The 16084-nt window shown below is 34.0% G+C and overlaps 1 pseudogene; it reads right to left on the bottom strand.

Annotated features, from left to right (window-relative positions):
• Positions 1-13397: 13397 nt before the first annotated feature.
• On the bottom strand, positions 13398-14541 carry LOC104860561 (annotated as a pseudogene).
• Between the last annotated feature and the right edge of the window lie 1543 nt (positions 14542-16084).

Below are 16084 nucleotides of genomic sequence, written 5' to 3'. Positions count from 1 at the left end.
GTCTCTTTAGACTTTCATAGAAAACAAAGAATATGAAGTAGAAGAAATATTTGAGGAGAGAGTAATTGAAAACATTTCACAAAAGTTAAAGATTTAAAACAACAGATCAGAGTTTCAGTAGATATGAAGTAATTTATAGGATGAAAAGTGTTAGGTTACAAATCAGCAAGAAAATAGATGAGAATAATCTTTTTCTATTCTTCACCTAATTGACATTTATAGAAGATTCAACAAGAATGTAATATATATAATTTTCAAGCATAGAGGAGCATATTAGAGATTTCAAATATGAAATATTAGCCATAATTCAAACTTATTCTAATTTAAAATAATATGCAAAGTATATTCTTAAATCCTGATTGAATTGAATGAGAAATAAGCAGATAGATATTTGGAATAATTATTAAATGTACATTATTGAAGAATATGTGTCTAATAATTTATTGACCTTAAATCAAATCCAGGAAGACATTTTAAAATACTTTGAAATGAATAAAAAAGAAAAGATTTTTTTCTTTTACTCCCAAAGTCTGTTAGAATACTATCTGGGGCAAATGATTTAAAAGGAGTTTATAGCAGGTAAACTTCGAACTCCTATTTGTTTGGACATTATATTACTATATCTGTTACTGCTGTGTAATATTTCCAGGTATATTGAATTTGAGACATAGAATTGTTTTATTCATTCATTCATTTATTCAATTTTGCTTGCTTGTTTGTTTTCCCTCAGTTGTTTGAATCCATTCTTGTTTCATGTCCAGGGAAGAACTATTACAGCTGAGAAATTTTATAATGTCTACTGAGCATGGCACTGTAGTTGACCTGATTTTTTTTTTGGTGAGTTTTAGGCATTTTGTTCCTGGTGTGATCATTTCATAAAAGAGACAATGGTAACAGCTGGCTATGTCCTCGAAGTGTTCCCCAGTGGCCCATGTGCTAACGGTTTAGTTCCCAGTGAAGTGCTATGGAGAAATGTTGTAAATTTCAAGTGTCAAGGCTTAGTGTGAGGGTCAGGTCACTGGGACAAAGCCTGAAGGGGATTTTGGGACCCTGGGCTCTTCTTCTTACTTCTTTTTCATGTTTAATTTGTGAGCTCCGCAGATTTGTCCTATTATGCCATTCGGTCATGATGTGCTGCACCCTTAGCAGAGGACTAAAGCCTTATATCCGTGTGATTATTGGCTGGGACCTATAAATCTGTGAACCAGAATAAACCTCTTCTCTTATATGTTGATTTATCTCAGATGTTTGTTATAGTAATACAAAGCTGACTAACACAGGTTCAAAGGAATATTTTCGGAGTGATCTTTAACATCTAGATTGTTATTAATATTTTCTTATATTCCTGATTTATTCTTGTTTTCCTAACTTCAGTTCTTTAATTTTTCCTGGTTTTATTTTTAATATTCATACAGTGATCTTTGGTAGCACAGGTCACAAATTTAGGCATGAGGGAACTAGGGTTGTTGTTATTTTTAAAAATTTGTTTTAAGTGAGTCCATTGCCTGTTCTTAGTTATTAAAGTGTCCTCCTTTTCCCTGTGGCTGTAAGTGCGATATCAGGGACTTATATAGTGCTGGGACATTTGGATGGGTTTGAAACAGACACTGTGCTTCTTATTTTGCTGTGTGTGATTAAATGATATAATTCCCAGAGGGGAAAAAATGAGAACCAAGACCTGCCATGTAAAGGTAAAAGATCCCAGTGATGAATGTAACTTTACTGCATAACTAAAATGTACCAATAAACTCAATGAGAAAAAAAATGATATCATTCCCAGCTGGCAGCCACTCATGAGTACAAGCGTGTCCCTGTTGAATCTTCCCAGTCTCCCTGAACAGCAGTCCTCTTGGTGTTGATCTTCCATTGCCCCTACAGGAAGAAGGGACCATCATTCTCCTCCGGTACTTCCTGCTGTTTTATGGTCAATAGCGGAAACCTCATCACATCTCTGCAGTAAAAATATATGACGTGAAAAATACCACATTATGAATTCTCTCAAAGACTATAATTTTTCTAATATCAAATGGCATAGCCAACTACATGTTATTTATATGTATTGATTTATATGTATGCTCAAATTAAAACTCATTTGGGGGTTTCACTTTATGTCTAGCAGCGTGAAAAAGAAGCAGTTTGAAATTTAAATTCTTCAATCTGTATTATGGAAATTTCTAGAGAATGTGTAATTTGCTTAAGTGTGATATAGTTAATTGGTTTGGTAAACAAAAGTCTGAAGGGGACTGGGGATGTAGGTCAGTGGTGTCCCGCTTTGTAATTGATCCCAGTACCAAAAAAAGAAAAAAAAAAAGTTTGAAGGCACCTTTGGGAAGAATTTGTTAATGCTGATCATTCATAATTATTGTTATTGGAATTTTAGATTATAAGCTGATTTAATCTAACTTTTCCTTGAATGATCTAGTTTTATAAATAGATTGTAATATTAATTATTATAGTATTTTAGAGTGCATCATCATTTAAGAGAAAATAAATTGAACAGTATTATATTTCATTTTTAACAAACCATAAAGACAGTAATGTTTGATGTGCAGAAGCAACGTAAAAGTGGGGAAACAAATGTTCAGGAATAATCCTGAAGTGTTGTGCACTCTCAAGGAAAATAGTCTTCTGCTTTTTCAGTTTGTAATATGATTGTGTGCTTTCTTCATTAGTTTAGCTTTCCTACATATATGTTATATAAATATATTCAGCAACTAGTATTTTTGTGATAGAGTTTCAGATATCAAAAGAGATTTTACTTAAGACAACATATGCTCATTTCTAGGGCATTAAATTCAGATACTTTAAAATCTGGGGATGTGTGAGGAAAATAAAATGCCATTAAAGTTCCTGTGTCTCTGTGATATCCCCGGGGAGATTTCTCTCAGCTGAAAAGGTAGCTTTCACAAAGCTGCTTCCAAAGCCATTCAGTGGCTTGCCTCCTGTAAATGGAGTTTCAGTGAAAATAAAACCTAAAGCATGAGGCAAAATAACAAGAATTCTGTTCGAGATTTTCAAAGGACAAAAGTGTGAATATTAAAGAAAATGTGAAATATGCATCGATGTTTATTAATAACTAGAAATTTACGTTACATTTGGAGTAGGATGTGTGTAAGAAAGGGAATAATCCTTCCCTTGTCTGTTAAGATAGTGTCATTCCCATGGTGGGTGGAGGAGATGATCTCAGGTTCACAGGTGAACACAGTGCTCTTTAGTGGCCAGTGATGGGGTGAGGAGTAAGAGAAATTCATCCTTCACATAATATGTTTCATACAGAGAACCTACGCAGATTGCTCTGGGATATTATAGTGACTAATTGTAGTAAAATCCCTTCCTTTTCCTGGGAAGAATGATAAAAATTTAAGCAAATGATTAAGAACAAAAACACTTACAATTTTCAAGACGAGAATCCTCTATAAATCTTAAAAGAATCAATATAATAAGTGAGATTCATTTTAACTTTCTGTAGGCCAGGAGCATAAACAGGAACCAGTGTTGACGTTCTTGACTCAAACTAATAAAGATCAAGATAAAACACAATTTTTCTTTGTGTCTACTCATGAGATGTAGGTAATTTATAATTAAGTATAAAACACAGCTGTGTTTCTTCTTCTATTTGGAGTAATTTTAGATAAAGTAATTTCTTCAGTATCCTCGGTAAGAAGAGATAGTCTGATATTTCAGGAGAGTTTTGCTAAATAAAAGAGATAAATACTAAGAACGTACTTAGTCAATACCTAGAATATGAAAAAAATTTAACATTGTTTTCAAGTTTAGTTTTTATATAGATTCTTTTAATTATCAAGCAAACATGAATACTCATTTTAAAGTATATTTTGAAAAAATGTAAATAATTATCTCAAAGAAGAGACAATGTAGGATTACCTATACTTTTTTTTAGGACAATACTTTGAATTAGAAAGGTAGGGCATTTTGATTTCAAATATGGCCTTTTCCCACCAAAATACTGGAATATGTTATTGATTTTCTCTGTCTGCAGGGGATTTTGTCTACAATTTTCATATGCCTCTCTCAGGGAATTAGCCACTTTTTAAATTGAATATTTTTTGGAATTTTTTAATAACTACTGTCTGAAAAAAAGAGACTTGAAGAATAATAAGACAACGTGGGGAAAATTCTTGTGAATCAGAAATGATGTGGATGGAATATACCTTTAGAATTATATTCAATGAAGTTTTGGTCTTATTACAGATGAATCCCAAATCACAGAAAATTTGGCCATTAGTTATTCATATTAAAAGTTATCATGCTGAACAGCAGAAAATTGGTAAGAGAAAAAACACAAACAGTACTTTGTTGTACAAAAACCAATGAGTATTACTTCAACTTTGTTTAGACTGCATTCATTAACTTATTAAATTTTTCCCCGATGAGAAATTTGTATAACTATGAACCTTCTCTCCACTTATGAACATATGACAAGTTAGCTCAGTTTTAAAGAATATTTTATTTATACATATTCTCCTCAGTTCTTGTAAATGTATGCTGTTCCTGAGGCTGAGTTATAGTCATTAGGAAAAATGATGTGAAAATAAACTAAAAAAATATAAGAACACAATATAACAACACAATTGAAATAAAATATTTTGACAAATAAATCCAATTCACAACTCATTATGAAGTAAGAATTCTTAATTTAGTAAATTCTATAAATTCAATGATATTTATATTTTATTTGAGTTATATAACATGGTTCATAAGTTCTTATACCTGGGTTATAAATCTATTTTGATTCAAAGCCTCCCATTTACTACCTCTGTGGTCTTTGACGAGTAACTTATTTTCTACATTGTTTTGATTCTTCCCCAGTATAAAAATGAAATCAGCAACTCCTATTTCATAGCATGAAGTAGCTACTTTGTAGCTATTAATATATGAGAAAAGTAATAGATGAGAAATAAAAAACAAGGCTTGGGTTTTGTAAACACTAAACAAAAGTGAAATAGTATTAGTAGCTCCTTAATTTTATGGAGTCACATTTCTAAATCAACCCTAATGTGAATTTTATCTTTGCTTTGGATGTATAGCTTACTTAGAAAAATCATATGAACCTTAACTCCATAAACATCTGTGTATTTTTGTTTGCTCCTCCTCTTCCTCCTCCATCTCCTCTTCCTCCCTCTTCTTTTTCCTCCCCCTTCTCCTTCCTCTCTCTCCCCTTCCCCTTTTCTCTCTCTCACTTGAGATTGAACCTAGGGCTTTTGCACTCAGGTATATTCGTAGAACTTTTGTTATTTTTAACAGGGTCATGCTAAATCACAAGACAGGGTCATGCTAAATCACTAAAGTTGCCCAGGCTGCACTTGAACTTGAGATCCATCTATGTCAGCCTCCCAGAGTGTTGGAATTATAGATGTGTGTAACCATACCTGAGTTTACACTTTCTTAGGAAAGCATGCACCATAGTTCAGTGTGTAGCTTCTGGTGCCAAAATCTGGGTTTAAATCCCAGTTCTGCCAATTTATATTTATATAATCTTGGGATAACTTTCCTAAGTCTTCTGTTCTTCAGTTTTGGCATTGTCAAAACTGGGAGAAGAGTGGTGATTATGTCATAGAGGCTTTGAGAAAGTTTAATTTCTAAATCACTACAAAAGTGCTTTTGAAATATAATTTTAAGTTTTAAAAAGTAAATAAGTTTTATTCCTACATATATGTTTCTCTTTCTGTCTCATAGATAGTAGATCTTTTGTATCTTATTGAAAGATGGCAAATTGACATTTCCTGGTTTCTTATGTTAAAACATTTTTATAAATCTGCTTTTCAATAAAAATGTTTTTCTTGATTTTCTTTGAAAAACATATATGCTCAGTTCTCATATGAAAGGGAGTTGTATCAGACCCAAAGTTGTTGCTGAGGTATCAGAATGCTGGTAGACCAATTTGTTTACTATGGACTGGCTGAATCCTTTCTTTCATTTGTGGTGGAAGGGGTTCTGTTGTGTGTGCTTCTTAATAGAACATACTGTAGGGATATAAGGGTTTAGTGGTGTCCCTTTTAGCTCTAGCAATTGCTTCCTTCACTGTGGAAGATCTAGAAAATTCTAGTGATGGAAATGAAATATTGTCAAACTTCTTTGTAACCACAAGGTTATCCACCAGGTTATGGTCCACCCATAAATGGCAGAAAATCTTAGGGAAAATTGAGGAGGATATTTGCAGTTAGGTGGATATCCTATTTTACTCTTCCAAATTTGCCTAAATTGTGGGACTTCTTAGCTTCCATAATTACTTGAGTCAATTCCTATAATTAAGCTCCTCTTATATGCATTTATATATCTGATTGGTTCTGTTTTTCTGGAGAATGCTTACAAATAAAGATGCACTGGCCCAAAGCACAGTAACCCCATACATTTTTGCAGTCCTGCTTCTGTACCATCTCTGAGGTCCTGCCTTCCTTGTGGACAGAGAACCAACCCTCAGAGACCTGGATATCTCATCTTTGGATTTGTTAGTGCTCCAGACTCCAATCCAATAACTGAAAACTCTTATCTCTATTTGGAGGGGCTGTGTTATGGCTTGCATCTAAATGTCCCCTCAAAGTCTCATGTAGTCACAGGTCAGGCTTTTCAGAGGTGGCTGGATCTAGATTGCAATGCTGGGATCGAGATTGCTCCTGGGATTAGAGGTATGTGATTACTAAATTAGTCTACCGATTGGTTTGGAGTAGTTCTGAATGTGGATAATAGTTCTGAGTTTGGTGGCACCCCCCAAAAGGTGGATAGCCAGGAAGAGTTAAAAGGAGAGGCATGCTGCGGCTGCTGCTGCATCTTCATTGCTTCTCCACATTGCTGCATTCTGCCTTCCATGAACTGTTTTTCCTCTGCGATTCCCCCTTGATATGTTACCTTGCCAACTATGAACTGAAACCTCTGAAAACTTTGACCTACAGTAAGCCTTTCCTCCTTTAACCTTGGGTGTCATGTATTTTGTCTTAGTAATGAGAAAAAAAACTAAGACAGGCTTGCATCTCTGCTTCAGAGACTTTCTTTCTTCCCCCATCCATTCCACGTTTCCTCCCAACAGTCTCTCCATTTTGCTTACATTTTTTAAATTAAGACAACTTTCTTTGGTGTTTCTTTTTCTTTTGTTACTTCGTAAATCTCTGACTCAAGAAATTAAGATGTGTAACAGTCAAACTGAAATGAAAAGAGCGTGCAGTATGAAAAGAGTTTAGAAAGCAAAATAAGAATGAGCATATCAGAAATTAATGTACTAGAAATTAAATACTGGGAAATTATCTGAGAATTTGAAAATATATTACTTGCTCAGCAAATGTGGTTAAAAGTTGAGAGATGAAGGTGTTTATTAACTTTCTGGTAACTACAATTCATAGCCTTCTAAATGCCTCCACCTGCACATATATAAGCTAATTCCTTTGTCTAGAACAATCTTGATCCCAGATAAAATGGTCTCTGAAGGATCCAGAAATCAGGATTTTGTTAAAGTCCTTCTACCTCTGGAAATTTGGTCGCTTGGTACCTGGCCTGAACTTTGGTTACCCAGTTCCTTGAGTTAAAAAATCTCAGATATCTGTTGCTAACAATTTGCTGCTTTTTGTAGCTGTCATTTCAAGCTGTTATTGCACGACTGCTTGCTATCTGCCTGTATCAATACCTCAGGAAGGCATTCTATATGTACATTTTATCCTTTGGTTAATCTTTAATTCCTTGATTTACTCCTGGACTCATGTTATAGAATTCATTCTTAGATTAGCATCATTTTAGCCATATATCTAGAAATTCTATCATCATAAGACATATTTGGGTTTGAGTTAGACAGCCATTTTAGTCAATTCTGCTGGGTTTGAGTCCTGGAAATAGAAGAATGTTGAACTAAAAAAAATAATGCAAATAATAAAAGTTCTGTATCTATTGTTCCTTGCACAAACATGATTGTCCTCATTTCTGCCTTTATTTTGGATATTTGGATGTTTGTTTATCAAGATGTACAAACGACCTTGATGGTGACAAAGATTCTTTCAGAGTGGGAGTTTACCTACTTCATGGCTTGGCTGCTAAATGGACTTGATTTGTGTTTGAATCCTTGTGGGGTGGCTGTAGTAGTTAGGTTTGTTATTAGATGGTTTTAAAAGGGGAGCACAGTTTTGTGTTATAATAAGATTAGTAGACAAAAGAGCAAGAAGATACTGCCAAAAAGATTGTTTGCTGAGAATTGAAGACTGACTTCCTATTTAAAGTGATAGCTGGGGAAACTCTATTGACCCCATTGTCAGTAGGATGAAACTGCTTGTGAGGCTGGTGGTTAGAAGTACTGTACCAACATCAAAGTAGGTAGGATTTTATTTTGTTTCTTCTTTGCTATTGCACATACCAAAAATGCAAAGTCTATGGCAAACAAAAAAGCAGAGTAGCCAATCCTTACACAATGAAAAGAAAAAAGAAACAACCAATATTTATTGGGTCCCAATACATCACATTCTGGATTTATTAGTTGAATATAGCTATAAAAGTGATAATGGAAGGGGAAATGACAAAATATAGCTATAGAACATACTTTTTCCCCCAAATCAGTCCTATAATCATTCCTTTTAAAAGGAAAAATACTGGTAGCAGAAGAGGATACTTTAATTTTTATAAGTTTCAAAATATTCTATAAAACCAAGGGGAATAATCTTATTTACAACATATTAGTGGCTGTTGAAAACTGGAAATTGTTATAAAAATCACAATTTCCAGCTGTATATTAAGAAAAAGATTTTAAGGATAGCCAAGCAAGTGTGGAATGAAACAGTGGTGATCACTATTTCTCATCTTGGTGAAATTTGTGTCTGGACAGATTTATTTAAGGATAAGTAAAAAGTAAAACATTATATTGAACATAAACATACATTCTACATTGTTAGTTTAAGCAGGTATATTAGTTTTCTGTTGTTGTTATCACAAACTACCAAATCTTAGTGGTATAAATTACAAATTTCTACTAGTTAATGAAATTGTAAGTCTTTACACAGGTCAGAAATCAAAGTGTTTACCAGACTGCATTATTTCTGGAGGTATTATGAAAAATTCCATTTCTTTTCCTTTTCTATTTTCAGTTTCTTAGTTACCACCCTCTATCTCCATCAACAAGCCCAGCATACAGTGGAGGCCTCTCCAAGCTGCCATTTCCTTGGTCCTTTCTTTTCTGCCTCCCTCTCCCATTTACAAAAATTCTTGTGATTATATCGATCCTGCCCTGTAGCCCAGTATAATCTCCCCATCCCAAGTTCATTTAGCAAGTGTTAATACTTCTGCACCTTCCTTAATTCCTTCCTTAATGCCATCTTCATGGATTTGGGGAATTTAAGCATAGACATCTCTATATTGATATTTTTCAATTACCACAAAGGGCCATTTAAATTTGATTACACATCCAGAGCTCAGAAAGTTATTTATTATTAAGAACTAGAAGGGAAAACAATTTCAGGAATTAAAATCTTCAGAAAAGCATATTTATAGGTAAATAATCATATAATCTCTGTGATAATTACTGTTTACTTCCTTACTGTTATAATTATTATTATTATGTTATATCAGCAGATTCCCTGAAGGGACAGAAAATGGTGATGATGAAGAAAAAGTGAAGAGAACATAGTAACTCTCACAACAATGTCAGATGTATAAAAATTCAATAAAGTGGCTGGGCATTTACTTAATATAAGGAAAAATTTTGTATCGAATATATTTGTATTGTAATTTCTATTTGTGTATATATAAAATGTATATAGGGACCCCAGATATTTCCTTCTTTTTCTTCCTTCCAGCCATACAATTTTTCTCTGTTAGGTGTTTTTGCCATACTGTACTACCTTGCCTCAGACTCAAAGTGACAGGACCAAGCAATAAGGGACAAAACTTCTAAAACTGTGAGCCAAAATAAATCGTCCCTTCTTTTAAACTGATTTTTCCCCTGGTATTTTTACATAGTGACAAAAAAGCTAACACAATTATAAGCATTCAAGTAAATGTATGTGAAAATATTCTTGTAACAAACACTTTAAAGAGTGGATAGAACCTCATTATAAATGCATGCTTTTGCTTATTTGTTTTATTGTTTAAGAAATTTGGAGCACCAAGATGAAACTCTCACTTTTTCATTAGTAGTTGAAAATGAATATTTTTGTTTCTCTCTAAGACCCTTAAAAAAATTAATCTCAATGCTGTCATGCAAAAGTTTTGATGTGTAAATGAAACTTATAACAGGCTACCTCTCTCTTTCAATTAAAAACATTAAAAAAAACAAACTTGGAAACAGCCCATCTGCCCATTCGTTGGAAACTGGCTAAAGAAGATGTGGTTTTTCTATAAAATGGAGTACTACTCAGCCATAAAGAATGAGAAAGTAAATTCATTCACAGGTAAATGGGTACATTTTGAGGATATACTCCTAAGTGAAATAAATAAGTCACACATATGCAAATACTGAATAGTTTCTCTGGTGTGAGAAACTAAAATAGTACTCAAGATCCTAATGGGGCAATTAGCAATGTGAAATAGGAAGAAAAGGACCAAATGTGTAGGGACAGTGAGAAGGATAAGGAAAGGGGAATAAGGGAAAAGGAAAAAAATATGAGAAAATATAAAAATGGAATTAAAGTGTTTGAAGGTGGAGAGGGAAGGGGGGGTGAAGGGAGGGTGGGGACAAGGGGAAAAAATGAGAACCAAGACCTGGCATGGAAAGGTACAAGATCCCAGTAATGAATGTAACTGTACTGTCTACCTAGAATGTACCAATAAATTCAATTAAAATGTATATAAGATATATATAAATTATACATAAGATCTATAATCTTATTTATATGATGTAATTATGTAAATGTATGTATAAAATAGTTTTATGTGTAATATACTTTCATATATAATTTTAGAACAAATTACCTCATATAAATATGAAGAAAAACATTGACATAGATGCTAAGTGACATAGGTAAAACAATATTACTTGAAGCCGTATTATAGTAGAGAAAGATTGGAACCAATTTCAATTATTATTATTATTAAACAATTATTAAAGTGGATAGTGTAATATATTTGTCTTGTCCTAGAAAGGACAAATGGAAAAGTTTCTAGTTTTCAGCATTAAATATACTGTCGGCTTTTTGTTGTAAAACTATATGAAGTATAGGAACAGGAAAATGGATAAAAGGACTTTTCTGCCAATCCAAGTGTATAAATATAAGTTTTAAGTACATTCACATGCACACACTAGCAGGCATTCATGTTATAAACATAGAAAACATAATATTAAGGAGAATGTTAACAGGGCTTACTTCTTGGCAATGAAAAGAGGAAACTTTTTGCTTATAACAATTTGATCCTGTTGATTTTACCACGAGTAGGATTAATTTTAAAATTTAAAAATGTTAATATAATTATATTTAAAATTGAATTATGAGATTGAAATGAGTATTTTCTATAATAAGAAGCAGAAGGGAATTTCTAAAATCTAGACAGTGATATGAATAGCAAACATGAGGAGCTCTTCAAGAAGATAAATAAAAATCATAAATAGTGACTGAGATAGTGAAAGAGAAGAGATGTGGAGAACAAAACAAAGAATAAACAAAGCAAACAATGACTTTGTGTAGTAGTCCAAAAGATAAAAATAAAAGCAATTGTGGATACTAAACAGAGCACTTGTTATTTTTCATTTGAAGTAAATACTGTTTATACAAATTGATAAGTTCAACACATCCCCGGTAAAATCAACTAATAAGGGAAATACACACCCCTGTTCTGTATGTTTCAAATATACTAAAATAATTTAGTCAAACATAATTTAATTGTAAAAGAACTCAAGGATTAGTTTATTTTTAGCTTACCTTTGAAGAATTCCTAGTAAACTGAAAAACTGAAAGAAAAGAAAAGAAAGAAAAAAAAAGAGATAGACAGGGAGGAAAGGAAGGAAGGAAGGAAGGAAGGGTATCCACACAGTGTATTTTTTTTTTCCTGCTCTGGCTGATTGATACCTAGTGGCTATAATGGAGTCATGATCTATAAATCTCTTTCTGCTGAAAGATCAATGTGATATAAAATTTATCATTATTAATATCAGCTAACTTCGCTAACTTAGTCTCTTTATATAAAAATGTTATTAATGCTGAATTGCTTTTATGCTGCCTAAAGACCCTTATGATTGATTAATTTTAAATTAAAAGGAAAATATAGAGATTCGAATACTAAAAAGCCACTTCAAAGTAAAAATGAATCAGAACTGAAGTTTTACTAATAAATTCTTGTATTTAATAATTTGGGTTTTAAAGTTGGTGAACCGATGGGGACAACTCTGTTATCTTTTTCTGAAACTATTTGTGCATATACCTCTTTTTAAGAGCACAGTGTGCTCTGGGTTACACAGAAATGGATTGTACTTGATTGTATTTTCATGATGTGTTTTTGGAGGAGCAACGTTCTAATGAGCATCTGAGGTGCAGTTTGGGCTACTTTCTTCTGCCCATAATGATCTCCATCATTACAGATCTCCTTTCTTATAGAAAGGATCACAGAGATAGAGATTCAAGGAAAATCCTTGCACTGTGCTCAGCATATCAACAGGATAGTCACTGCATGTGTATCTTATGTATACCAATTCTAAAGCTGCCATCGACTACAGAAAGTGACTATATCTTGGGTTATTTCTAAGAGCAAAATGTGCAATTTTTCCTTAAGAAATGCTCTGTAATAAGACATTTACTGTAGTCAAAGAGAGATCTTGAGGCTGTTAATAGGGTATTTTGTCCTTCCTGGTATCAAAGGAGTTGCAAATGTATTTGAAAATAATGGTTGTTCAACAAATACATTTTTGTTTCAGCACTATTTGATGGCTGCAGTAAGTGGAGCAATGCTTTCTTAATCGTTTTTTTTTGTTGTTGTTGTTAAATTTCATTTAGCATCCTTACGCAGTACAGAAAACAAATACTTGGGTAATGCCAAATCCAACAAACTATATACATTTTTTTCCCATAGAAAAGCACAAGAAGACAACAAAAATACTGCAAGTCTTCAGAACTTCTAAATGAAGTAAACAGTTTCCCCAGAAAATCTAGCTATACATACTTCCAAAATTCATCCTATGAACCCTATCAAGATTTTACAGACACTATCAAAAAGACACAATCTCCACTTTGGTATACAAATTTTCCACAATTGGTATGAAAGTCACAGGCTTACCAAGTTGTGCAAGATTTTGATCTACAATTTCCCAGTTCACCCTTAGTGAAGAGATAAAGGCAGATATCAATTATTATGGCTTCATCACATTTTTGCTTTTGATACTAATATGTCTTGCTTAGTATTTTCCTTGAAATTATGAAATAAAAATCCTTTTGATAATTCTTAAAGTTCCCAGTTCTTCATAGAAATATTATGCTCTTATGTCAGGGTTTCCTTCTAGACATTTTCAAAGTAACTGGCTTACTGCAGTAGGGACATTCGCCAAATATGATGTTAAAACTCTGTCTGCTGGTTAGTGGTCCTCTCAACCACTCATAAGCATATTTTATGAAAATGCTGACCACACTGGGAATTATTGCAACTTGATCAGGAGTGGTGCCATCAAGTCGATAGGCATAACAAATTGCACAGTCCACAGTAAAATCAGATTTTCCAGGAGAGTACAAGCCAGAAAATCCATTTCTAAAAACATCTTTTAAATTTTGTAATAGGCTGTATTCTGGATCCCACAAATGCATGTTCCAGCTCAGCCTTAATTCCCAGGCGTTTTACAACATGGTCATCTCCAAAAAGCAGCACTCAGGAAGCATATAGGATGCCTAGGGTCTACCTCTATCTTTATGGGAGCATTATTCCCTAATGCGATTCTGTGCACTGTTGCACTCGGGTAGGTTTCTGTAGCTCAAGTACCCAGGTCTTCTCATCGGTTTCATCCATTACATCCCAGAAGGCCTTCAGTGATTCCAGTGCTGCCCTAAACTGACTATGAATGCTTATTAAGGTGTTCTGTAGTGTCCAGGAAACAGAAAATGGAACAGGAAAATCCACAAAATGATCAGGTGATTCTGCAGGGTGCTTTGCCTTCAGTTTGACAGTGATTAGATGTTCTCTACCAGAAGCATCTTCTGCTTTTAACTTGGTGGTACTCAAGCAAGTATCCACATACACAAGTTTACTCCAACCAAGAGTTCCTGTCTCTTCCAAAGGACCGAGTAAAACTGGGAAGAGGGACACAGTACACACAACCCTACTCTTTAAAGCTCCTTCCAAAATCATCTTCAACTCTATCATAAAGCTTTTTAGATCTGGAGCATGCTGCATCCTCTGTTGTACTATTTGATGGTATCCATTAAGTATAGTTTTCAGCTGCCAACTACACAGTAATCTTGCATTCTTCAGTTGTAAATCTTCAGGCAACAAAATTCTAGAGTGGAAGTTTCTTCACTGAGCTGGAATAAATCCCTCAGGTACAGTTTTTGCCCATTTCTGGGGCAGAAGCGGAAGGAACTGGAGCAACAGGTCAGCCACGTTCAGCGCATGGCTCTCCCTCTTACTCTTGACGGGCATTATTACTAGAATGTGCTGAACTAGAAGAGAAGTCGTTTGTACTGGTTCCTCTGGGTAAATGCATTCTCATCTCTTTTCGTCGTCTTCCTCCCTCCCTCCCTCCCTCCCTTTTTCCCTCTCTGCCTCCACTTTCCCACTTCTTCATGTGACCTTCATCGTTCTATTCCTTCTTCCTTTCCTTTTATCCTTCCTCCCTGCCCCTCACTTTTCCTTTGTTTTTCTTCTGAGAGTATTGACATTTTAGACTTTTCAGATGTTCATCGAAAAATATGCTAAATGGAGTGTTGAATGGACAAGAGGCAGGGCAAGAAGAAAAATAATCTGAAGGTGAATAATCAGCACAGTTTTCAAGAGTTAAGAGGAAAGTTCATTGGCAGAAAGAACACACCCGAACACACACACACAGACACAGAATTGTTTTAACTATTGCATCTCCAGTGTTTTCAACTCTGTTATGAGATACGGAGTCACTTTGATATTCTATACCCGTGTTTGTAAACTCTATTTCTGCTTAAATTTTGGGAATGATAGAGATTTTGCTATAAGAAGTAAAAGTATAATCCAAAAAGAACCATGTCACATTTTGGTTTTCAAAGATAATAACTGCTTTACAGCACTCATTCTGAAATTAGGATGCCTCTAGGAATCAATGATATCTCATATATAAATTGCTAGTGTTTAACATTGTTGGTGATCATTAAAAGCTATAAAGCATATAGTTGATGATATTTGGATTATGATAACCTTGGAGATTTTAGTAGCATGTAATATTTCTTTGTTATGCATCTTTTTACCTTTTTTTTTGCTTTTTCCCTGTGGCTGCTGATATTGTTGCTTGGTGATTTATTTCAATTGGAGAATGCAGTGTTTGAAGGTGTACTCTTTAGTAAGTGTATATCCATCTCTCTCAGTGTGTAGTAGTACCACAGATACAGGATCTCTTCAATTATCTAGCAGATTTGAACTGGCCAATTTCTGAAAAATTATGCTGAAGATCTTTAAATTGTCTCACCAAGTTTAAAAATAGTGACTACTTCACCTTCAAAAGGGTGATTAAGTTCATTTACAGATCACCTTTGCATCTGTATGTGCTCTTTATATACTTGTATAGCATTTTAAGCTTATTCGGATTCCAAATACACCTTTTCTCAAGGGTGGAGAAGGATGACTGGTGTAAAACACCAGGCAAAGGGGCACCGAGACTCTCAAAACTAAAGAAAGCATTGAGATGATGCTCACTGTGCAGGTACACGAGGAAGCTATGCTTTTGATGAAAATTTTCTACAATGACATTATCTTATATGTAGCTTTAAATATTTGCTTTTGTTGTAAATATTATCATGTTTTATAGAAATCTATGATTTATGATGTAATTAAATAACATACAATTGGTAGGCAGCCAATCTCTCTATTGTTCTTGTTTTTGGAAGAAGAGTTGCCTTTATTGTTAGTTGGGAAATCACATTTCTCTCCTCTGCTCTCCTCTCCTCTGCTCTGCTCTCCTCTCCTCTCCTCTCCTGTCCTGTCCTCTCCTCCCCTCCCC

Source organism: Fukomys damarensis, unplaced genomic scaffold, assembly GCF_012274545.1.
Source record: "Fukomys damarensis isolate Sample0158 unplaced genomic scaffold, DMR_v1.0_HiC HiC_scaffold_18, whole genome shotgun sequence".
In the NCBI taxonomy this organism is placed as follows: domain Eukaryota; kingdom Metazoa; phylum Chordata; class Mammalia; order Rodentia; family Bathyergidae; genus Fukomys; species Fukomys damarensis.
This window is presented reverse-complemented; position numbering and strand designations above follow the sequence as displayed.